Source organism: Aedes albopictus, chromosome 1, assembly GCF_035046485.1.
Source record: "Aedes albopictus strain Foshan chromosome 1, AalbF5, whole genome shotgun sequence".
In the NCBI taxonomy this organism is placed as follows: Eukaryota; Metazoa; Arthropoda; class Insecta; order Diptera; family Culicidae; genus Aedes; species Aedes albopictus.
In genome coordinates, this window is record NC_085136.1 from 66,100,072 (window position 1) to 66,124,359 (window position 24,288).

Consider the following 24,288-nt stretch of genomic DNA (forward strand, 5'->3'; position numbering starts at 1 on the left):
GCTGAAGGTTACAAAAATCGAGGCAGTTTGATATGTCGCATGATGGAACTTGGTTCAGTTTTATATACGACCACCTCTACCGGTGCTGGTTCGGATCACTGAAATGGCCATAACTCCGGAACGCCTTGACCGATCCGGACCATTTTTAATAGCATACAATGCGGTGAAATTCCGGTTCGATTCGGGCTAAAATCCGAAAAATCAACCAATGGGAAGTGCCTTGTAAGTGAGTGAACTCTTTTGGTGCACAGACATACATACATCAGAGCCGTAGCGTGGTATCATGGCGCCCTTGGCAAGCATCCAGATTGGCGCCCCACGACAAATTAAACATTGTTAATTTGAAAAAAATGGTATTTTTTTAAGTGTCTCCAATCTTTAAGAATTTTAATGTTTCCAAGAAATATTTTCCGCTCGATTTTGATTTTTATTTTATAAGAGTGTTTTTCACTCGTGTATTTCTTTAGATATTTCAATGGGAGTCATCCAAAAATTTCCCCACATCTATTTCTCTTATACGAATATAAGAACGAACACATTTTGCATTTCAAAAATCTCACTAAGACTAGCACAATAAGTAGAAATGACATTACTGAAGCAGCATAAAAGGTGCATAAATTTCTATTAGAAATTTAGAAATATTTATTTTTTTCTTTCTTGATTTTTTGTTCAATTGAAGTTTGTTTTCTAAAATATTTAACCTTTCAGGGCACGCGGCTATTTGATCCTAAAACTACCACGAACTTTTTTATAATGGCGCGCGTCCTGAAGGGTTGACTGAGTTTTTGGGGTTTTGAAGAATCTTCAAACAATCTATTTTACCAATTTCTGGCCATATGTTTGTTGGTTTTTCCAAAGTTTTCTATTTTGAGGAACTTCACCAAAAGTTTCTTTTGAAATTTTATCAAAACATTTCCAAGAAGATCTGTAAGAAAATTTTTAGTATTTATTAGACGAACCATGGACATGGAAGAATATCAGGAGGAATTTCTGAGGAAAGCTTTAAAGGTTTTTAATTGCAATCTCTGGAAGAATTCCTTCTGGAATCTCTGAATAAAATATGCAAGAATCTCTAGAGGAATTTCTGCTGGAATATCCGGAAAAATACCTGATGAAAATCCGAGAGACATTTCAGCATGACTTTCCAATAGAGTTAATGGAGTAATTCTTGCAAAAAATCCTGAAGCAGTTCGTAAAGAAATACATGAAGGAATAATAGAAGGAGCAAGTGAAGACCACTGGAAAAAAATGGAAGAATACTTGGAAGAACTTTTGAAGGAACCCCCGAAAAATTATCTTACAGAATCTTTGGACGATTTTCTAAAACAATAGGGTTTTTTAAATTTAGAAAAAAATCAATGATTTTATATTTTTAAACGAAAGAGCACCTTTTTCTAAGCCACTATGTTTTATTTCAGATTTTTAGAACTTTGTTTTGATACCTAAAATTTTATGAAAATTTGGATTTCGGCTCAGTTTGGCGTGCAGATTCAGAATATGGAATTATCTCAACATCGCTTAATGAGCCAATTGGGTTGTTTAGTGAATAAAATATTGCTATTTTCTATAGCCTAATCGATAGAGCTCATTTTTCAGAGTATAACGTGATTTTATTGCATTCCAATAGCTTTGTTTTGATGGTTAAAATAACAAAACAGTTTTTATTTTCGTGGATAGAATAACAGTTCAATCGAAAAAAATGACAGTTCGACCCGAACAAAATAAAATCCCATACAAATTTTAAATGCATTTTAAAAATAGTTTCCGCACTCCAAAAATTATGAAATTTTGGGTTTCGACTAATTTTTGGGTGGAGCATCCGATTATAAAATAATCCGGATACCCCTAAAGAACCCCTAGAAGGTTTTATGAATAAATCCCTAGGGGAATTTCTGAAAGAATCCATGGACAGCTTTTAAAAAGAACCCTTGAAGAAATTCGTAATGAAATCAATGGCAGGTTTTCTAACGGAAGACCTGGAGAAATTTCTGAAGGCATTCCAAATTTATGATTTTGTGGAGAAATTTATGAAGAAATTCTTGAAGGCTTTTCTAGAGGAATTCTAGCAGAAATTTATGGAGCAATCTTCAGTGAACATGGAATAATTTCGGAAGGAATCAATGGGAGATTTGATGTGTGAAGTGACAGATTTCTGCTTTCTAATGGAGTGTATAGAAGACTTTCTAATAGAAACTTTGGTCGAATTTCTGAAGAAAGTTTTAGAAGGATAAAAAATGAATTAGTTGTGTAAAGCACTAGCATAAGGTACAATTCACGAAAATAAAAATATATAAAAAAAAAAACTAAAACAGTTTCACAAATAAAATAGTAGATTAATTTTCAGGTAACATCATGATAAAGATTAAAAATAATCAAGAGAAATATTTAATTTATAAAAATGCGGAAGGACTCAAAAAAAAAACACAGATCATCTTAGATTCTGTAAACAGTAAGATTTTGATAACATTCAAGAAAACAATATTACCCTTCTGTTTCCTTCTAGCTTTAGGCCTTTTCGGCGCCCCTCTGACATTTGCGCCCTTGGCGGGGGCCAACCTGGCCAACCGCACGCTACGGCTCTGACATACATACATACACACATACAGACATCACCTCAATTTGTCGAACTGGGTTGATTGGTATGCGTGACTTGACCCCCCCAAAAATTCTATCGAAAATTCTTTTTTTGAGTGAACATATAGCCATTCAGTACACTTAATTGTACGAGAAAGGCCAAACATCTAATTTTCAACTAGGTTCTGGGACTATTTGGGCAGGGGGACCTATTTTGGGCACTTGCTTCTATAACTCAGCCAATTTTGATCCGAATGACTTGATTTTTGGGACACGATCAGATATGCTTAAAATTCAAGTCAATCGGTTTGAAATTGAGTGAGTTATAGCAGAAAGTGCCTAAAATAGGTCCCCCTTCCCAAATGGTCTCAGACCCAATCTAGAATCTTACTCAACTTTGTGTTCTGGAGAACTTCCACAGTTTTCAATATTGCAATCTTGAAGCAGATATTAATACGATATCATCTCTGGATTGAAATGGTTTTTACAACGCATTACCGTCTGATCTTGGTTGTTGCTTTCAAATCAAAGTTTCAGTTTGGATTGGCATCTGTTCTTGTAATACAGTAGACGTTCGATAAGTGCAACATGTTTACGTTACACTTAGCGAATGCATTTCGGTAGCTGCAACGACTTACAGCTGTCAACAAGTTGTCAATCGACATGAAATAACCGTGAACGTGATCCAACTGTTCTTTTGGGCTAATATGGCGCATCATTTTGACGTTTGGCGGAGCGATAACTGCAAATTTGTTGCACTTGTCGGACTTGCAGTTAAAAAGCATTGCAGTTAAACCGTTTGCACCGACCGAACGTCTACTGTAAAAAGTTTTTTTCCTTGAGTTTATGACATGTGTTCTTTTAGAGGTTCAAGCTGGGGACTAAACTGCTCATAGGGTGGATAGATTCTCGGACTGATTCGAGAGATGGTGGACTAGACCGGATTTCGTTATCGGATTAATCTTTCGGAACTAAACACTTGTTGTCGGGTTGGAGTTTCAGAATAGACTGCTGTCCTTATTATTTATTCCTTTTCTCGAGCCCTTCGACTCATTTAAGGACAGACTTGTTAGAATCCCAAATGGTCGCCACAATGGCCGACTTTGGGACCTACTCACGATTTCGAGGGCACAAATCTCTTCATAAACAAAACCAGCGCACCTGATCTTCTTATTTTAAGCTTATTACAAGTGAGCAAGAACAGAATAATGAAATTCCCTGTTGTTTGAAGCTTGCTTCTTGAGATTTGTGCGTCTGAAGTTCTGATGAACTGTTGAAGTGGGATTTCAAGACGTTTGTCCTTAAGCACGCTAGAGGAACATGCGAAAGTAGAACTGTCAAGTGACAATGATCAAGGTGCCTATATCTTCAGGTATATAACACGTTGAATATTTTACCAGGTCCCACCTTGCTTAATTTTTGCATACATATTGGACATACGAGCGGTAATAGTCGTGAAAAAATTGTGATAAAAGATCCAGGTTGTCTAATTCTTCATTTTTGTATCGGCGTAACGTCCGCACTCAAGCAAATCAGAGGCACGTTTTAGCTCAAAGAATAAAAAAAACACCTATAAAAAATTTCCTGGGTCGACCGGGAATCGAACCCTCGGCATGGTTTTACTAGATACCGGCGCGTTAACCGCTTCAGCTGAATAGGCCATTGAAAGATTCAGAAAAAATAGCTTGAAATATCGATTCTTGGTGATGGCCACATCAATACGAGAATGATTATAGGTATTTTATAGATTAATCAACCCTAAGAAAACATTTGACAATCTCGTTTTTCTGCAAGGTCTCCGATCCCAAATAACATTGCGTCACCCATTGAACGTCCAATTTTACGACTGACATCATTCACCACTAGCGGTGGCAGCCAGCGACAGGTCTTCTGGAGCAGTTCAACCTGTCTCATAAGAGAAGGTTATGTAGATACCTAGTTGCCTGCAGACCCTTTCCTTTTCTTGCCTCGAATGCACCATAACAAACAGCCCCTTTCCAAGACAATTCCAGTTCCAGATTGAGTAGAAAGAGAAAAGATCAACCCAAACAAGTGGGACGCGAAACAGCAGCGCGGGGACTCGCGACTCGCGAAATCGCGCGCAGCCACTCATAGCCTACTATTGCATTTTTTTTCGTTCCGGTTATATGAGCACACGGATTGTAGCAGGCTTTGACAACGTAAATTGCACCGCAGAAAGGGAGAATGCCGCCTCAGGGCAAAACAACTCAACATTGCATTGCTGGTAAACAAAAATAAAACTATCCGGTTATTTGGACGACTAGGTACTGCACGCTGGGAACGTGAATGATCTGAAGGAATTCGATAATTCTCATAGACGCAGACACGGACGGCACGTTTTGACGTGGACGATCTGTGACGGTTGGTCCAGTCGTTGGCATAGCGACTACATATTGGCTAAATTGCCTCCGAGTTCGACTAGCAGCTAGACTATGATGCTATGATTGAAACTTTACAATCTCGAATGGTCAGATAATAATACTTATAATTACATACTACAAGCAGGTTGCACGATACCGGATTGCTGTGATTTGAATGAACGTTTACTGTCAGTGTTGGAAGATGTACATTAGATTGGAGCGAAAATCCAGCTGTTTTAGGTTCCCTCAGAACTTTCTTAAGCATAAGTTGACGAAACTAAATGCGTAACTAGTGTGTTTGAATGATAGTCATGCTTGCACAGCCTCATGCAAGCAATTATTGTTGGCAACCCGGACGCGCGCGTTCATTATCAACGGTTCAGTACCACCCGTAGGTACCAACACAGTTAAGCGAAGATCTGTCATCGCCAATTATGACAGTTCATTAAAAATTTGCATAGTCACGATTGGCAGAAGAGTTGTTATTGATCTCGGTCTAAAAATTATTATAATTCCATTTATTTTCTAATTAGACTAAATTATTGGATTGTAAGTATCTAAACGGATTAAAATTATACAAATGAACTTAATAATAACTGACAAACATGAAATTATAGCACACAATTTGGAATTACAAAGCTACTGTTACAACACGACGGACAAATTAAAGTTAAGGACAAATCAATGTAAGTTAAAAATTGCTAAACCTATGAACACAAATGAAACAGTTATTAACATTTCAGCTTAAAGCTTACTCCCTAACGAACCAAACGAGTTTGCTCTATAGAGGTCCGAAACTGGTCCGCTCCTGTGACAACAACTATATTCTGTCAATGGAGTTCAATGTTTGTCTGGGAAGCTCCAAGATCTTCCTTGAGAATAGGTCATCGAATCTACAAGCGTTATCAGTCTGGAATGTCTTGAATACTTTTTGAAACCAACGGTACTCTTTATGAAACGCTTTAAAACGCCTCTGAAATCCCCCTGAAGATCACCTGAGAGCAGTGATACAAAATGTATTTTCAAAAACTGTAGACTCCCTGAAACCCCCTCAAAAACCCACTGTAACACCCCTAAACACTCCTAAATTCCAGAAAATGCCCCTGTAACGCCTCCGGAACCCCCTGAAAATCCTCTGAAACTTCCTGAAATGCTTCCAAAAACCCCCTGAAACACCACTAGAACCTCTGTAACGCCTCTGGAATCCACTAAAAATCCTGAAACGCCACCGAAAACCCCCCGGACCCTCAATAACGCAAATGATACCATCCGAAAACTCCGAATACGTCCCTGTAGCGCCTCCGAAACTCGTCAGAAATCCTTTGAAACTTTATGAAAGGATCCGACGATCTGAATACTGTATTGAAGTCTTATTCTGGCCATCTGTTGGTCATATTATGAGCGCCTTAAAGTCGTCATCTGATCGCCTTCTGACTATCTTCTTGCCGTGTTCTAGCCATCATCTAGCCATATTGTGGTCGACTTCTAGAAGTCTTGGCCACTATCTGGTCGTCTTTTTATTGTTTTCTTGTCATCTTTGACCAACATCTTGTCGTTTTCTTGTAGCCTTCTAGCTGTCTTTCAGTGATCTTGTGATAGTCTTAAGCCGTCCGTATTCTGGTGTCTTTTGATGGTCTTCTGGTCGCATTTTGGTCACATTTTGGTCGTCGTCTGACCATTATCTGGCCGTCTCTGGTGGTCTTCTGGATGTCTTTTAGTGATGTGACTGTCTTGTGGTGGTCTTACAGATGTCTTTTAGTAATCTACTGGCCATCTTCTGTTTGTCTTTTGCTCATGATCTGGCTGTTTGTGGCTGTCTTTTGACCATGATCCGGTCGTCTTCTGGCCGTCGTTTGGCCATTATGTGGCCGTATTCTGGTGGTCTTCTATTCGTCTGCTGGTCGTGTTTTGGTTATCATCTTCTAGCTGTCTATGACCATTATCTGACCGGGTTGCGGCGGTCTTTTGCTGGTCTTCTTATCGTCTTTTGGCCTTTTTTTTGTGGTCTTTTGAACATGATTTGGCCGTCTTCTGGTAGCCTTTTGGCTGTCTGTTGATGGTATTCTAACTGTCTTTTGACTGTCCCAAGCAGCACACAAGTCACAAAGGAGAGCCGAAAGCGCAGGTTTTTGGTTAGACACGAGTCATTTTCAAGTTAGTCTGCCTTTGTGTTAGCATTACTTGAATGTAGCTCCTGTACAACCAAAAATCTACGCTGTCAACACTCCTTTGTGACTTGTGTGCTGCTTGGGGTCTTCTAGTCTTTGGGTATCATCTGACCGTCTTCTACTCGTTTTCTGGTGGTCTTCTGGCCATCTTTTGGTCATCTTCTAATCGTCTTTTGGCCGTCATCTATCTGTCTTCTGGTGATCTTCAGGCTGTCTTCTGTTTGTTTTCTGGTCGTCTTCTGGTGATCTCCTGGTTGTTTTTTGGTGAGACAAGAGTTCTTCTTTGAGATTCTCCAGGAGTTCTTGCCAGGATTGAGCGAGTGGCTTGAACGAGTGAACATGCGTAATAGACTGAGGGACTTTCTGGCATGCTGCAGGGGATAATCCGGTGAGTTTGTTCCTTGTTGCATCTAGCAAATTATCTCTTCCACTACTTATTTCTGTTTGTATGTATTACTTATACCATTTTTTCGAGATTTAACGCGGTAAGCACTGTAAAATTCGTCACTTCAAGTGTCGGCCAAAAATCTTGCTATTCACAGTTTTTTCAATGAAATTTCACTATATTATTACAGTCCGCCACTTCAAGGTGCTGGCCTTAGTATTTTGTTTTACAATATGTTTCAGTATTTCTTCCCTTAAATTGTGCGGTCCGTCACTGATGATGGTGTCGGCACAGAGTTCTGTCTCAATAATGTACCGACTCCATGATATCAGAGGCAAGTAACACTGCGTATTGGATTACCAGTTCTCTAAATTGCGAGGTGACGCAAGATTTCCTCCGTTTCATTAGACATTCTCTAGATTCCTACTCAGACTTTTCAAGGACTCACCATTCTTCCTTACTGTGAGTGTCACCTCACTCACTCTGTGTATATGTATTTTATGTATGCTCACGGTTACATGTATTACATCGCTTACCAAAGCGAATAAGGGCCCATATAGCCGAGGCGGTAAACGCACGGGTATTCAGCATGACCATGCTGAGGGTGACGGGTTCGATTCCCGGTCGGTCCAGGATCTTTTCATAAAGGAAATTTCCTTGACTTCCTAGGGCATAGAGTATCTTCGTGCCTGCCACACGATATACACATGCAAAATGGTCATTGGCAGAGGAAGCTCTCAGTTAATAACTGTGGAGCTGAGAAGCTGGCTTTGTCCCAGTGAGGACGTTACGCCAAGAAGAGAGAGAGAGACAGAGGAGAGGACCAAAGCGAATCCTGATTTATGTAACTGTTGATCCCACCAACTAACACAAACTTCTTCCCGTGACCACAGGGGAAAGTCCAGTAGTACATACAACCTCTAGTAGCAACGGTTGTCATACTAACATTCCTTCCCTTCCCCGGTTGACCGTAAGGACGTGGCCGGCGCCGTTATTGACCCAATAAAGTTTGTGCTCTCGGTACATGTACATTGAGGAAGGTGCGCTAATCCCAAGACCTAACTACGAAGTATACGGTCACCAATGCTCATGCTCAGATTCTCCAGGAGTTCTTGCCAGAATTCACCCAGAATGTACTCCAGCGATTCTTTTTGGATTTCTTAAGAAAACCTTCAGAGATTCCCCCATGAGTTCTAGAATTCCTCTAGGAGTTGCTTTTATGATTCCTCAGAGAACTCCAGCTGGTCTTTGAATACGTTCGGAAGTTTCTTGGGAATTTTCTAGGAGTTTCTTCTAAGATTCCTTAAAAGGTTTTATCTGGTATTCCTCCAGGAACTCCTTCCAGGATTCTTTCTGAGATTCCTTTCAGGATTTCTCCACGGGATCCGGATGTCCCCAAGGAATTGCTTTCGAAATTCCTCTAATTCTAGTTTTATTTGGAATGTCTTCAGAAGTTTCGAACAATAGTATCTTGGAAGGAACTATAGAGGAAAACCGTAAAGAACTCCGGGGGGAATTCCTTGCAAAGCTGCTGGAGGAATTCCATAAGAAATGAAGATTGGAGAAATTCCTCAAGGAACTTCTGCTGGAACTACAGTATCGGACAATAAAAATGCACCAAAGCCGTTTTCCCATACAAAATAGTCAAGTTTAGATTACCATATCTCAGCTATCTCTCAACCGATTGTTTTCATTATAATGTGACGAACTACAAAACATTTCAATTCTCAAAAACAATTGAAAAAGTTTGGTGATAACTATTGATACAAAAGTTACAGATAGGTTGAATTTTGACAATAAAAATGCACCAAGACAAAAAGTTGTGTAGCAAAAAATGCTGAAGTCATATGATGTTCGTCTGGTCAGCAAAAGTATTCGTCATTACACAAGAAACATATTTGGCGAAGATAGCATAATGATATGACGTAACAATTTTTTGCTATAAAACTTTTTGACTTGGTGCGTTTTTATTGTCAATATTCAACCTATCTGTAAGTTTCATATTAATAGTTATCACCGAACTTTTTGAATAATTTTTGAGAATTGAAATGTTTTGTAGTTCGTCACAGAAAAATGAAAACAATCGGTTGAGAAATAACTGAGATATGGCCATCTAAAGTTGACTATTTTGTATGGGAAAACGGCGTTGGTGCATTTTTATTGTCCGATACTGTATATAAGGAAACGCAACAGTAATTCCATTTAAAAAAACTGCAGGAAGAATTCCTCAAAATACTCCTGGAGAAAATCCCTAATAAGCTCCTTGAGGACTTCCATTAGGAACATCTCTGAGAATTCCGGAATCAAGTGTGGCTTCGTGGTCGTGCGGCTAGTGTCACCAAGCACTTAGTCGCATCGTGCTAGGGAGTGCGGGTTCGATTCCCGCCGCAGCTGTCAGGAAAAGTTTTCGGATGTGCCACTGGGCGTTGCATGCTAGTCCGTTGTCTAGTGTCGTGCTTTCTTCAAAGAGCGAAAAGCTCACTGGAAGTACTAAACGTGTCCGTGTCTTTAAAAAAAACTTCAAGTGGATATCGAGAATGATCTCCAGAATTCTCGGATACTTTTTAATAACGACGTATCAACATAGGATTTGCGTGTATTATACGTCGTTTTGAAAAAGTATCCGAAAATTCCTGAAAGCTGAAGGAGCCCTTGGAGGAATTCAGAGAAAATTTCCTAGAGGAATCTTGGAGGACATTCCTGAAAAAATCCCGCAAGCAGTGTCTAAAAGAATCCCGGAGGGAGTTTCCGGAAGTATCTCGGAAGGAGTTTGCGGAGGTATTCCGGAAAGATCCCTCAGGAAATTCTGAACTTTTGGAAAAATCCCAGAATTATTCATGAAGGAATTCCTGAAGAAAACATGGAAGTAGTTCCTGAAGGAATTCTGGAAAGAGTTCTCGGAAGAATCTCGGAAGTAGGTTTTGAGGGAATTCCGAAGAAGGTTTTTAGAGGAATCCTTGAAGGAGGTCTCGAAGAAATGCCTACAAGGAGTTTTTGGAGCAATCCCAGAAGCAATTCCTAAGGAAATCTCGGAAGGAGTTTCTGGAGGAATCCCGAAAAAAATCTTGGAGGCATATTGGAGGATATTCTTGGAAGAAAGTTTTTGTTGAATCTCAGAAGGAATTCCTGATGGAATCCTTGAAGCAACTCCTGGAAGAACCCCGCATGGAATTCCCAGAGGAGTCATGGAAGAATTCTGGAAGAAATCTCGGAAGTACTTTCTGAAGCAATTTTGGAAAGCACTTGTGGAGGAATCCCGGGTTGCTGAAAGAATCCCAGAAAGAACTCCAGGTATATTTTAGAAGAAAACCATTGAGGAACCTCAGAAAGAACTATGGAAGGAACCCATAAAAGAATACCAAATGAAATTCCAGAATGAATTCTTTAAGAAAATCCGGAAAGAATCTCTGGTGGAATCACGGGAGGACTTCCTGGAAAAATCCTAGATGAAACCTGCTTAGGAAGCTCGGAGTAAGTTCTTTTGAGTACATTTAAGGCAGTTTTTGACGGTTCCTACAATATCTACTCCAAAATCCTCGACGCATTTATAAGTCTTGAATATCAATCAGGAAATTTCGTTGATTACAACGAAAACGTGTACTCGAGTGCCTTCTGCACCGAAAAAAAAACGCACCGGGAATTGAATAAAAAAAATCTCCTGCAGAATCAGAAACGATATCCACTTGACTGTGAACCACATCTTCCAAATATGAAGGTAAACAAACTCCACGTGGTAATCGCTACCATACATACAAGATTATGACACTTATGGAATTCACGTATCGTTCAATCATAGCATTTTTTTTTTCAACCATATGCGGCACAGCTTCCGCATGAAAAATATCTTTTTTTTTATTTGCTTCAATCTATGGCGGCGAAAAACTTAGGTGCGCCACTGCACTGCAGTGCGGTGCGGCGCTGCGTTTAACTGCAGTAGCAGGCGGCGCCACCGCAGTTTGTTGGTCGTTGCCGTGCGGCGCGACGCGGCGATTACGTGTGGTGCAATTAACTGACACAACTCGTGTATTATAGTACTGGGTGTGCACTGTTACAGTGCAGTACATTGGTAGAGTGTGGAAGATACAATATTAGACAAAATATTTATAACTGAATGCAGTTGCATACGAATAGCAAAATTGAATAAAATATAACTTCAATTTTCTTGTTTTTTTGTTTCTTGTAGTTTTTGAAACCCATACCTTTGGAACAAAGAGAATGTATATCACATCGAGCCCTTATGAAGGTTCCAACCACAGGATGGAAACGTTGGCAATGTAATCTAAAATAATCAACGATTTTCTGTTACTTACAGCCGATATTTGCACAGTTTAGGCAAATTTACCATCAACAGGTGAAAAATGAGTGCAAGTTCACTCGATTCAAGAATTGGGTCCAAAAACCAAAGTAAAAAAAAAACGGAACATTGGCGAATTACCTGGATAAAATTCTAGTTTGACACTTGAGATAGACCTTGACCACAGACAAACAGACGTAACACCTCGAAAAATTTTCGTGAAAATCTATCGCCCACTTCACTACTATCACTTGGAAATGTTTCACGAAAAACTTCGTTGTGCAATATCGTCAACAGAAGGCGCTAGTTTGAAACGTCAAACGCAAAGAAAAACGATGCGCGCGCCTCTGGTTGTGAAAGTCATAACTATGAAGATTTAAAAAGATCGTTCAAAGCGTGGTCGATGGCAATTTCGCAAGTGTTACGTCTGATTGTCTGTGCCTAGACGTTATGACATACGTCAAGTTTCTCACTGGGAATTCAAAATTGTTCTTCTATGACGTACACTGTAGGGGTGGAACACGATCAAACCATAAATCTAGACGACGATTTGAAGACCTACAGCTGATCTTTTGACCAACACTGTACTAGAGTGAGTGTGGAGCCCTCCTACTATCCACCACATGGCAACCAATAACGTGCTCTGGGGAGCACTGAGCTACATGAGTTGATGCTGCCACGGCTCAAGATGATGATGATGATGATGAAGGGTAATGGACATGGGTTTGGGCTCGAGCGAGACACGCCGAGAAGGAAGATTAAGCGCCGTGCCGTACGTACCTACATGAGCAGCGCTGCTGTTACTTAACTGGGTTATGAAGATTTTTTTTTTTTTTGCACCAGAGAATTATGTTGTTGTTTTGGTTTGGCGCTTCGTTTTTTTTTGCTCTTCAGTCAGTAGTCATTCGCTCGGAAAGTGTGATTTGCCGAACCTACCAAGCAAGGGGATGTGGGTTATTATTACTGTTTTTTCGGGTAATTGAAATCATTAGACGGTGATGCGATGCGATGGGAGGGAAATGTGGGTCTGAGAGCTGGGCGAGAGCGATGATTGTCTCGAGCCTAGTTTTTCTTAGTTAGGATGATTTGAAAAAAGTCGCTTTGATTACAAATGGTAAAAAGTGGAACAAATCAGTGTTCCGGGATCACCAGTCGCGTATTGCGTTAGTTGAAAATCTTGCCGTTATCGAACATCTACTGTAAATAGTGACAATTGGTGTAAGATTGAATTTTTAGTATGTAGTTGATTGAAAGGTGGTGGCGGTGTTTTTCTGGTGATAATGCAATAGCTGCTCGATAACTGCAAAACAATTAGCTCAACCGCTTTTCAATTGCAAAGCCGATAAGTGCATCAACTTCCACAATTATCGAACCACCTGGTGGTCATCAAATGTGTGTCAATTTATTCATCAAATTGCATAACAATGCACCGCTTCTTGGATGAACTTAATGAACTTTAATTGTACTCATTCAGATCGCGTCAACCGGTGCGGAGGAATTTGGACGTATTTCCAACAATGCAGTTATCGAATGAAAATCGATGCGAGCCTAACGTCATTGTGTTGCAGTTATTAAAAATCCCACTGCACTGTAAACAGAACTGTATTGATTGAGGTCTATCGTGTGCTTCCGTTACAACGATGGATGGTGCCAATTTGTTGAACACGTGTAATGGGATCGTTACAAGACAGCTCGTTGTCCATCCTGAATTGGCCAGCGGGGTACCCGGATATCTTTGTGGGTTTCAATTATCGATTTTAAAATGGTTTTTAATAGCAGGAAGTTGAAACTTTGCTCGATCTTATTACACCAGAATATGTAAGTATCTATTCAAGAGGTTGATCGAATTATTAAACTAGAAGGTTTATTTTAGTAATCCTACGATTATAAAATTCAGAAACTCATTTTCTGTTTCACCGTGGATTCCAGGCAATCCGGATTTCTGTCAGCTCGAAGTAGCTCATGTATTTGACACTTCACTTACGGACGAAAAAAGAAGAAAACAAATATTAGATCATGTCTAACGAGAGTTTTGAAAACATCCATCCATCCATTTTCAAAACAACATCACCATATATTACGGAAACTTATTGAAACGACAAAAAATATCCACCACGTTTCCGGAACATCTCGGATTAGTGGCTGGTGCACTGAAAGTCTCTTGAAACATTGTTTATACAATTGCCTTGTTGTGAAAAGTATTGAATCAAAAAGTGGCTACCTTCCTGTGCCACCAGGTTTTCGGAACATCTCGGATTAGTGGCTGGTGTATCCAAAATCGCTAGAAACATGATCCAATACACTTGCAAAATCATGAAGTTTGGAGTGTCACAAGCTTATTAAAGAAGGTGAATTATAGGTTGCAGCTCTATCTGTCAAGGAGGTTACCCCAGTACCCTTGGCCATAAATCCGGAACATCGGTAACTCCACAGCCATGATCCCGATTTCATAAACTCAAAGGATTTCGATCAATTATCAAAATTTCACGAATTTTCGTTGAGAAACGGCTGAGAAACACAAATTTATATAGTTTTAAAATTGGGTGCAAAATAAGGCTCAGGTACATAGATGTTAAGGACAGACTTGTAAGAATCCCAAAATGGCCGCCGCAATGGCCGACTTTGGTGCCTAATAACGATTTTGAAAGCACAAATCTCTTCGTAAACAAAACCAGCGTACCTGAGCTTCTTATTTTAGGCTTATTACAAGTGAGCCAGAACAGAATAATAAAATGCACTGTTGTTTGAAGCTCGCTTCTTGAGATGTGCGCGTCTGATGCACTGTTAAAGCGTGATTTGAAGACGCTTGTCCTTAAACACTATAATTATCCTTCAATCAGGGATCGCATTGACGACCAACGATGACTCCCATACTTCACATTCCCTCTGCTGATTGTGGCGACACAGAGTGCTCTCGATCTCTAGTAGCAACAACAATCACACACTAACAGTCCAAAAGTTCCCAAATTCTGTACCTCGATCGGGGAAAAATCATCACATTTTTTTCTCGTTTCAGTCAGAGAGCGAGTAATGGCGCTTAAGCCTAGGCTTTTAAACCTTTAAATTAAGTGCCTATGCCTATGTTCCATTCCAGGAAGCAGTGCTTGAACGGAGTGACATTAACCCTCTAATCAATACCTGGGGTCCATTGGACCCCAGAGCCACTTTGAAGTGGTCGCAAAAAAACTTTGGATTGACACATCGGTCCCGTTTCCACAGTACCTTCAAACTACACCACGATGAGTTATTTGTGCAAAAATAACAAATATTTCATGGCGTACAATAGATTATTTTTTATGTCGAAGTTGAACCGGGCGATTTTGGTCCCCTGGGGTCCATTGAACCCCACGACACGAATGATTATATTTTGTGATCGTCACTTCCTAGAATAATGCTGTCTTCGACAAAATTGTTCAATATACCAAGGGCAATCTTGTGACGAACAAATTGAATTGGAATTAGCCCAGTAGGTGGCGCTATTGTTTATTCAAATTATGGATTGAAAGTTAAATTTAGCTTGAATATCTTGAGATTCGGAATGTATAGAAAGTTTGTGTCTTCGGCAAAAGTGTTCAATACATCAAGGATTATTTGGTAATGAAAATTATTTTAAAGTTTTTCTGCAAAATGGCGCTAATTAGTTCGTATATGCCCAGCATCCTAGATTACCGAGTGGCAAGCGTCCTCAAATAAGTACACTTCTTTTGAAGTGAATATCTTGAGAATAACACAATATAATTACATTCTGTTCACAATACCAATACTTCCAATTTGGTGGATAATTTACTTCAGAATTGACTCACCCGGATACCTCCAGGAATTCCTCCCAAAATTTCTGAAGGAACTCCTACCAGGATTCTTCCAGAAATTAATACAGGGATTCTTTCAGTAATTCTTCCCGAGGTTCCTCTACGATTTCATCTGGGAAAGCCACTTAAAAGCCCTCCGGAAATGACTACCAAAACTACATCAGGAATTCCACCAGGGATTCAACTAGGAATTCGTAAAAGGATTCTTCCACAAATGCTTTCCGAGATTCCTGCACGAATTCCTCCCAGAATTTCTTCAGGAATTTGTCTCCGAATTGCTCCCGGGTTTTCTCCAGAATTTCCTCCCGGGTTTCCTGCATGAGTTTTTCTTGGAAATCCACTTGAAATTCGTCCTGGGATTTCTTCAGGAATTCCTCCGGGGGTTGCTTCAGGAATTCCTCCTGGGATTTCTCCAGGAATTCTTACCAGTATTTCTCAACGAATTTCTCCCGGGATTCCTCCAAGAATTCTTCCTGGCATTCCTCCAGGAATTCCTCTCGGGATTCTTTCAGGAATTTCTCCCGGGATTCTCCAGAAATTTATCCCGGGATTCCTCTGGGAGTTGCTCTCGAGATTCCCCTAGGAATTTCTTCCAGGATTCCTCCAGGAACTCCTCACGGGATTTCTCCAGGAATTTATCTCCAGGAGTTCCTCCCGGTTACGGGAAGGAAACGTTGAAATTTACATTCCATTTTATTCGATTTTTCATGAAAATATATTTTGTATCACAGAGAACAGACATCCAAGCCTATAGAAAATTGCCTCGAAAGCTGTGCAAGGATTCATTTTTTTAGCGTTGACAACCTAGCGTCACCTATGCGGCAAGTTGCTACAATTAGTGGTGAGTACGCATATCTACATAAGTTTTATATTCACCACCGACAACAGCGTGGGAACATTGGAATAGCAGCGCCACCACGATGTTGCCACTTGTGTTGCCATTTCAAATGAACGTTTAATTCCTTACACAATTTTGAAACTGAGCTTGGATGTCTAATCTCTGTGCTGTGGAAAATTGTGTAGATTATGATCAAAGTATAATTGTATATATCCCATAATCTGTAATATAGACACTATAGATTCCATATGCTTTCCAAGGTGCAGACAACTGTAAGGGGCCGTCCATAGATAAAGTGGCATTTTAGGGTGGTGGGGGGAGTCTCTGATTATGCTACGAGCCATGTATTAGGTATGGGAAAATAGGGGGAGAAGGGGGGTGTCAAAAATCGTCAAAAAAATGCTACGCCATTTATGGATGGCCCCTAACCAAGCGATCTATCAATTCGTTTAGCCAAACGAGATTTACGGAACGATAACGACTGTGGGTTGTGTGACGTCATTTTCTATTAGTACACACTAAATTCACTATAAAACACTCTAAAATTGCGTAATTCAACTATTTCTCCCCAAGTCTGTAGATTCTATAGTGTCTATATTCGGTAGGTCCATGTCCTGCCAAATAACAGTTGTAGACACCATCTCTATAAATAATAAGCATCCCGCACCAGCGTCTCCCAATAGGAGAGTTCGTATCAAATGGCTCATCAACTGAACATTTTTGACCTACTCAACAACTAAGACACCCTTTTTTTTCTTGCCACAAAAGTTCAGCCTATTGGACGCAGTGGCTTAATTTCCCCAACAGGGGAGGAAAAAAAAAAAGACACCATTTTTCTAAGAAATCAGGATCCTGAGATATTATGAGATAAAATATTTGCATGCTATGTAGCACTGCCTAGTGGTGGAATATCGAATCAAACGGTCCATAATCTATAAGTTCTTGACCAACCAAACAACTTTGCCGAAGACATCAACTAAGTAATCAGGATCCTGAGATATATGAGATTTAAATTTTAATAGTGTTACGTCTGTTTGTCTCTGATTCCTGTTGGGTTTATTCAAATATTACGAAACGCAAAATTTGACAACTTCAGGGCTCCTCCCTTCTCCGTGCGACAACTTTTGTATGGAAAATTTTGAATGAAACATAACACAGCGCTAGACCACTCCCACTCCTTTGCGTTACGTAATATTTGAATGACCCCTTTTGACCCGCTGTACATATATGTCTACTTGTCTACAGCAGTGCGATTTACCCTATTGTTTCGGTACGTCTTGTCCTTGTCCGCTTGTTTAGGTACAACGAGCGAGGTTTTATGCTGGTGCTGTATTTTTTACAACGGCGCGTGTCCTGAAGGTACTTAATAAATTAATTGACTAACAACGTAAGTGACTGATAGCAATGTTATAAGAATATTGTACATGCAATGTTAAATGTAGGAAACCTACAAGAAAATGAAGGCAGACCATCTCACCACAAAAGCACAGTGAAGTCCACAACGGTTTTTTAAAAAAAATGTGAGCAGCCTCGTCCACATATGATAAATAATAATTTGGGGGAAATCCCCAATACTTAAAATCTCAGAAGGTATTTATAATATTATGTATCTTCTTAAGCTTTACTGGGTACTTTGCTTTTCCGGAGGGCCCTTAGATTTTAGTTTATTTATTAAAATGTTTAAGAAAACAAAGGATGCTGTGCCTTTTTGAGGAAGATTTCAAAATTGCAGAAATCACTCAAAGAATACATTTAGGCGCTACCATAGACTAATTTCAAGACCTCGATGTACCAAAGAAAACCATTAAATTTTGTATGTCCACTCTGGTACCCAATAATATTCATTACCGTGTATTTTTTTTTCGTGTAAATTGCCTTTTGTGTAAATTATATTCAGCGTTTTACACCCATCTTACAGTAAAGAACTAAACATAAATTGCGTAATTGGGTACCGAGAATTGTTCACAACCTGTGAACTTGACTGCGGAAAAAAAATGCGATCATGACGCCGCTGTTGTAACTGCAGCTGTCAATTGTGCCACGCTCACGTAGTGCCCAAGTGAAAAATAACGCTATAAATATGGTTAAGCGGTAAATAATGAAACAAAATGAAGAAGTATTTACTATACGTTTCCAATAGACGAGTGCACCGACCGCTGAAAGTTCACTCGGGCAGCGAATTTTGACACCACAGCGGGGTCGACTCTCAAGAACTTCTACCCAGCTGAATATTTGTTAAATTTATTGAAACCAATTTTCGCGATGAAGTTGCAAAACATGGGCTAGTGCATTAGCTATATGCATATGCATCACTTTAAATGAAAATTCATGTAAGAAATCAAAGAAACAAATTATCAGCGTATTTTGGTGATGCATCTCTGAGTAGAAGTTGTTGAGAGTCGACACCGCTGTGCTGTCAAAAAATTTCAGGCTCAGTGAACTCAATGTTCATCGGTGCACTCGTCTATAGCTGAAGATTCGGTAAACTTAAAATTACGATGGAATATTTTTCAGTAAAAACGAGTGGTACTGATTATCCTGGTTCTTCCCATGGATTCAGTGATTAGCAATTTCTTCAGAGATTTGTTTAGAAATTAGATATCTATATCCAGAACTCCTTCCGAATTTTCCCCGAAGATTTTTCCCGATAATTTATCCAAGACTCTTCCATGATTTTTTAAAATAAGAAACTAGCTGACCCCAGCAAACTTTGTCTTGCCTACGGCGATTTTTTTGCGTTTCTTGAGCAAGTCTCCGTACAAAAATTGCAAGAAACCCCAATTTTCAAAAAATATCAATTTTTCTATGTTTTTTGCTTTATAAACCTTTCTTGGGTGAAAACCAGTAAAACAAAACAATAAGAACCCAAATCGGACGTTTCGTTCGTAAGTTATGCGCGGTCTCACGTATGCCACTGCATTTTGCAAGATTTGTTCATATGTTTCTCATAAGATTCTTCCCAAAGGTTTTTTTTAGCTTTGCTTCCAGTCTACTTTCTGAGATTTTCCGGTGTTCCTTGCGAGATTTGTTGCTCCTGAGATTTCTACCACATTTCCTCCCAGGATTACTACAGAGTTCCTTCTCACGGGGTTTCTACAGGAGCCTTGCCCGGGATTTCTTCCAGAGATTTAGATTCAGTAGAGAAGAAAGATCACGTAAATATGGTGAAGAACTTGCAAAACTCTGGAAAAAAAATCCCATGAGTGACTCTAGGAGCTGCAAGGAAAATTTCAAGAAAAAGTCGCGGGAGGAACTGCAGCAGAAAATTCAGCAGATTTTTTCTCAGGTTGTTCCTTCAGAAAAATCCCCTGGAGTTAATTCACATATTGTTTAGGGAGTGCTTCCATGAATTATTTTTGGATTTTTTCGGGATTCCTTCCAGGACATTCTTTCGGAAATTCCATCGAGTATTTCTTTAGAAAATCCTTTAAGAACTTCGCAACGAGCTCATCCGCGAATTTCTACAAGATTTCCTCAAGTAATTACATTGTGGGTTCACCCGGGAGCTCCATCAAGATTTCCTGTAATGGTTCCTTTGATGGTCTCTCCGATAGTTTCTTTGGAAATTGCACCAAAAGTTCCACCTAAATCTTTTCAATGAATTCAGAGTTCTTCCGGATATTCTGTCACAAATACCTTTAAGAATTGTTTCTCGAGTTCCTTCGAAATTAAGTGATGAACCGGTTTAATAATTATGTGAATTTATAACTTTCAAATTTCTTTCAAAATTTCTGCAGAAACTCCTCTTTTAATTTTTCCAGTTGGTGCTCCACGAATTCCTCCAGAAGTTTTTACGGTTATTCGTTCAGAACTCCTTTACAAGTTCTCTATTCTACCTATAATAAGAGCTTCTCTATGAGTTCGGGTGAACTTCTCGAAGAAAACACGCGATTCATTTTTGGAAGAGTTTTTGAAGAAAATCGTGGAGAAACTTCTGGATGAATTTCTGGAGAAACTTTTGAAAGAACTTTAAGAGGAATTTCTGGAACCTTTTCCAGAGGAACTTCTGGCTGGAAGAATCTCCGGAGAAACTTCCGAAAGAATTCTACGAGGAACTGCTGGAAAAACATTTGAAGGAATTTGAGGATTAGTTTTCGGGATCAACTCCTGGAAGAATTCGTCGAACTGATGAAAAAAAAATCAAGGAAAACCTCCTGATAGTATTCTTAGAACTCTTAGATTTTTGAAGAATTACCAGAGAATGTTCTGGAAGAATACCCGGGGAACTACCAAAATAATTCCTAAAGGAACTTTTGGAAGATATTTCTGAGGTATTTCCAAAAGATTTCGTAAAAAACTGCTGGACGGGGGGAATTTCTGGAAAAAATCTTGAATGAACTCATGGAAGAGGTTACAGAGAAACTTCTGGCATAACTCCCTAAGGAATTGCTGGTCAAATTTTGGGGGGAACTCCTGGAATATTCACGGCGAAACTCGAGGCAGAATCCTGGAGGAATTTCTGGGAGAGTTCCCAGAGGAACATCTGGAGGACGTCATGGAGTAGAGTTCCCGAATTCCAGAATTGGAAAGGAATTTCAAGTGGTTATCCTAGAGCAATATGCGGTTGTACATCTAGATATTTTTCGTTGAAATGCCTAAAGAAATTCCCGGTGGAACTCCGAGAGGAAGTTTCGGAAGATCTCCTACAGAAACTCCAGTGAAAAAAGATGCGCTAGAGAAATTTCTGACATACCTGCCGGAAGAGTTCTTGATAGAAGTCTTAGAAATGTTGTCGGTGGAACTCTTAAAAGAATTCCCGATGGAACTTGTGGAACAATTCCCGGTGAATTTCTGGAGATGTTCTCGACGGATCTCTTGGCGTTTTCGATATAGTTCCTGGGGGTATTCCCGATGCAACAATTAGATAAATTCTCCTTTTAACTCCTAGAGGAACTCCAACGAAAATCCTGGAATTCACGTAGAAAGTTCTGGACTAGGTTCTGGAAGATTTCACGACAGAGCTCCTAGCCTAGAGGAATTCCCAACGAAACTTCTAAAACAACTTCCTATGTAACTCCTCGAGGAATACTCGTTGGAACTCATTCAGGGCCTCCTAAAAATTGTCAGTGGAACTGCTAGTGAAATTACAGTCGGAACTGCTGGAAGAGTTCCCCTTGAATTTACTAAAGGAAGTCTCCGATGAAATTTCTACAGGAATTTACTGCGAGATTCCTAGACTTTTACATTGTACTGGAATTCCCGCGAAACTTTCCATCGGAACTTCTACAGAATTTTCCGGTTAGAATTTTGGAAGAATTCCCGGTGGAACCACTAGAGGAATTCCTTGATAAATTCCTGAATCGTTGGAGGAGCTCCTGGAGTATTTCACTATAGAATATCAATTGGAACCCCTATTGAAAGATCTCTAGGTATTGACCACGTTTACAACATTGAGAAGTTGACATTTTGTGTGACGTAGTTAATATCGCTGTTGCGAACGAATGCTTGCCACCTCGTGCTATTTCTTCGCAGCACCAAATCGAAGTCGCGACTCGCACGACATGCGAAGTTACAGATGCGAGTGCTAATGGCCGCCAGATTATGCTAACTTTCTGGTAGGAATCGGACGATTTGACGCTTAGCTTGTGTCGTTTGGCAGCTGATCGATAAGATTGATGATCGATCTTATCGGTCACAAGCCAAATGTTGAATCGGCAGATCCCTACCAGAAAGTTAGCAAGATTCTGGCGGCCATTAGCGCTCTTAAAATGCTAGATAGCAAAAATATTTGTTGAGAATTCTAAAATATAGTTTTTTTACCTTCTAATCCGGACGAAGCTCGCTCGCTGGTATCTCGAAACGTTGGAGACTGTTGTTGCTGCTGCTGCTGATTCTTCTGCTACTCCTACTTCAATCCGCTTTCTCGCTCTTCAAGTTCAGTAGGGCTTTCTTCTCGAGCACACCGCGAAATAACGACCACTGACCGCAACCACAAAACACCGAGAGCAATTCAATTGTTTCCCTTTCCTCACACTTTAGCGCCCAAAAAACAAAATCTTAATTTGATTTTAAATGCCGCCCGTTTCACTAAGCACTCGCTGAAGTCAGACACACGCACACTCTCTTCTTTGGGAGGGATGGAAAACTATGTTAATGATCACTTTTACAGCTGTTTTCTTCTTGCCGCTGGATGGTTCTTCAGCCGAATCAAAAACTTTTTAGGCGTTGTACACTCCGCAATCCAAGTAGGCACTGGAAAAGCACACAAGCATACTGCATGTAGACAACAACAAGAAATCGCGACACTCTAAACGAGAAATCACCCATGCCAAGCACGTCCCCGCGTTCGATTCGCCAATCACACACCTGTTCGAATCTCCCCGGTGTTCAAATCGGCAATAGTCAAGTAGAATGTACAATTGAAACAAAAACACTGTGTGAAATTGATATCTCCAACGTAGAAGGCGACGACGGCGATTTCGTCGACTACGTAGCCCAACGACGTCCTAGCCTTCATCCAAGTACGCCATGATCACCATGGTCTCGTCGATCACTAGAGAGTACCTCACACTAGGGCGAAGCTTATTTTGTAAAATCTGTTCGGAATACGTTTTTCCTAGTAGAAAATCAGTAACAAATTTTGAAAACGACGTATAATCAATGGTGCAGCATTGATTATACGTCGTTTTCAAAATTTGTTACTGAAATGATCTTCTGGTTGAAATTGGTGAGCTGTGCAAGATATCGAAATAGGACATTTTCCACAATTTCGAAAACCTCCCTTCAGGATTAAAAGTAACCGATTTAGTGTTAAAAAATGAGCATGTTTTTGAAATTTGACACTTTGCATAAATTGCACTTACAGACAGCTCGCCTACTTTGACCTGGAACCATTTTCACTTAGGAAATCATATCCCTCGAATAGATTTTGCAAATTCAACCCCACCCTAACGTCACACCGACAAAGTCCGTGTGTTTACCAGCTAAAACCCGTACCAAATCAAGCAGAAACCGATATTTTCACATTCGATTATGCCGATTTCACAATTTTTCGTCTCTTTTCGCCCTCCGCGCTCGCTCGCTCGCTGCTAGTTCACCGAGTAGGTAGATGATCATCGGCTCGACAATTCCCGCAGCAACCACAATCCGGAGATCCAATGCCGCGGGCTCTTCAACTGCCGTACGGTCCTGGAGCCACTTCACGTGGCTCGAAAAGCAGCTAAACACACTCTTCCCTTCCCCTGAAGACCCTCCGCGCGCACGCGGAACGGGTACAATAGCGGCGCAGTAACACACAAAAAAATGGCTTATGTGTGCACTTGAGGTCTTCTCCAATGCACCTCGATCGACCGCAAACTAAGCGCAACATAAATTAGAAAAGCACCACCGCCGCTGCTGCAGCTGCACATCGCTGGGGAGGTTATGCTTAGAAGAGTCACTCAAACAAGGGCAGCCTTGTGTGCTGCTCAACGCTTCGAGATGTTTTTTTGTTGTTGTTGCTCCTTAAAACGATTGATTTTTCTGAACTATTTATTCACACCTTCTAAAACGTAGTAGGCGCACCCGCGAAACCACAAGCCGCGTCTTCTCAAAACCACTGTTTATCGAAAACTAACCGAGGCGCACGTTGCTGTGCGATCGTTCAAGTTCCTGGTGCGCGCGATGATGAGCGCACTCACGTGCGCGGTAACTCACCGCTCGCGAGAGCGCCCGATCGCGAGCGAACGACGTGCGAGACGCGATCGCTCACCCAGCGTGAGACGCGATCGCGAGCAAAGAAATAAAAAAAAACGGAAAAGTAAAAACACAAATTCGCATCAGTCACTTGATTATGGCATGTTTGAGAAGGAAAGAAGAAAAAAATACTCAAGGTACCGCAGAAGCCTACGCTACGCGCTC

General features: G+C 40.3%; 1 protein-coding gene across 5 annotated transcripts in view; it reads right to left on the reverse strand.

The window, feature by feature from the left end:
* LOC115266760 (uncharacterized) overlaps positions 1–24,052 on the reverse strand; it is a 147,222-nt gene extending 123,170 nt beyond the window's left edge. For 3 of the 5 annotated variants that reach the window (XM_062844711.1, XM_062844710.1, XM_062844706.1), the window contains exons 1-2: positions 23,930–24,052; positions 22,210–22,641 (exon numbers count right to left, since the gene is read on the reverse strand). The gene's annotated coding sequence lies outside the window, so the exon portion shown is untranslated. Of the gene's footprint in view, positions 1–22,209; positions 22,661–23,385; positions 23,799–23,929 lie in introns of those variants that run through there. The other 2 variants (XM_062844708.1, XM_062844709.1) reach the window with 2 other exon arrangements.
* Between the last annotated feature and the right edge of the window lie 236 nt (positions 24,053–24,288).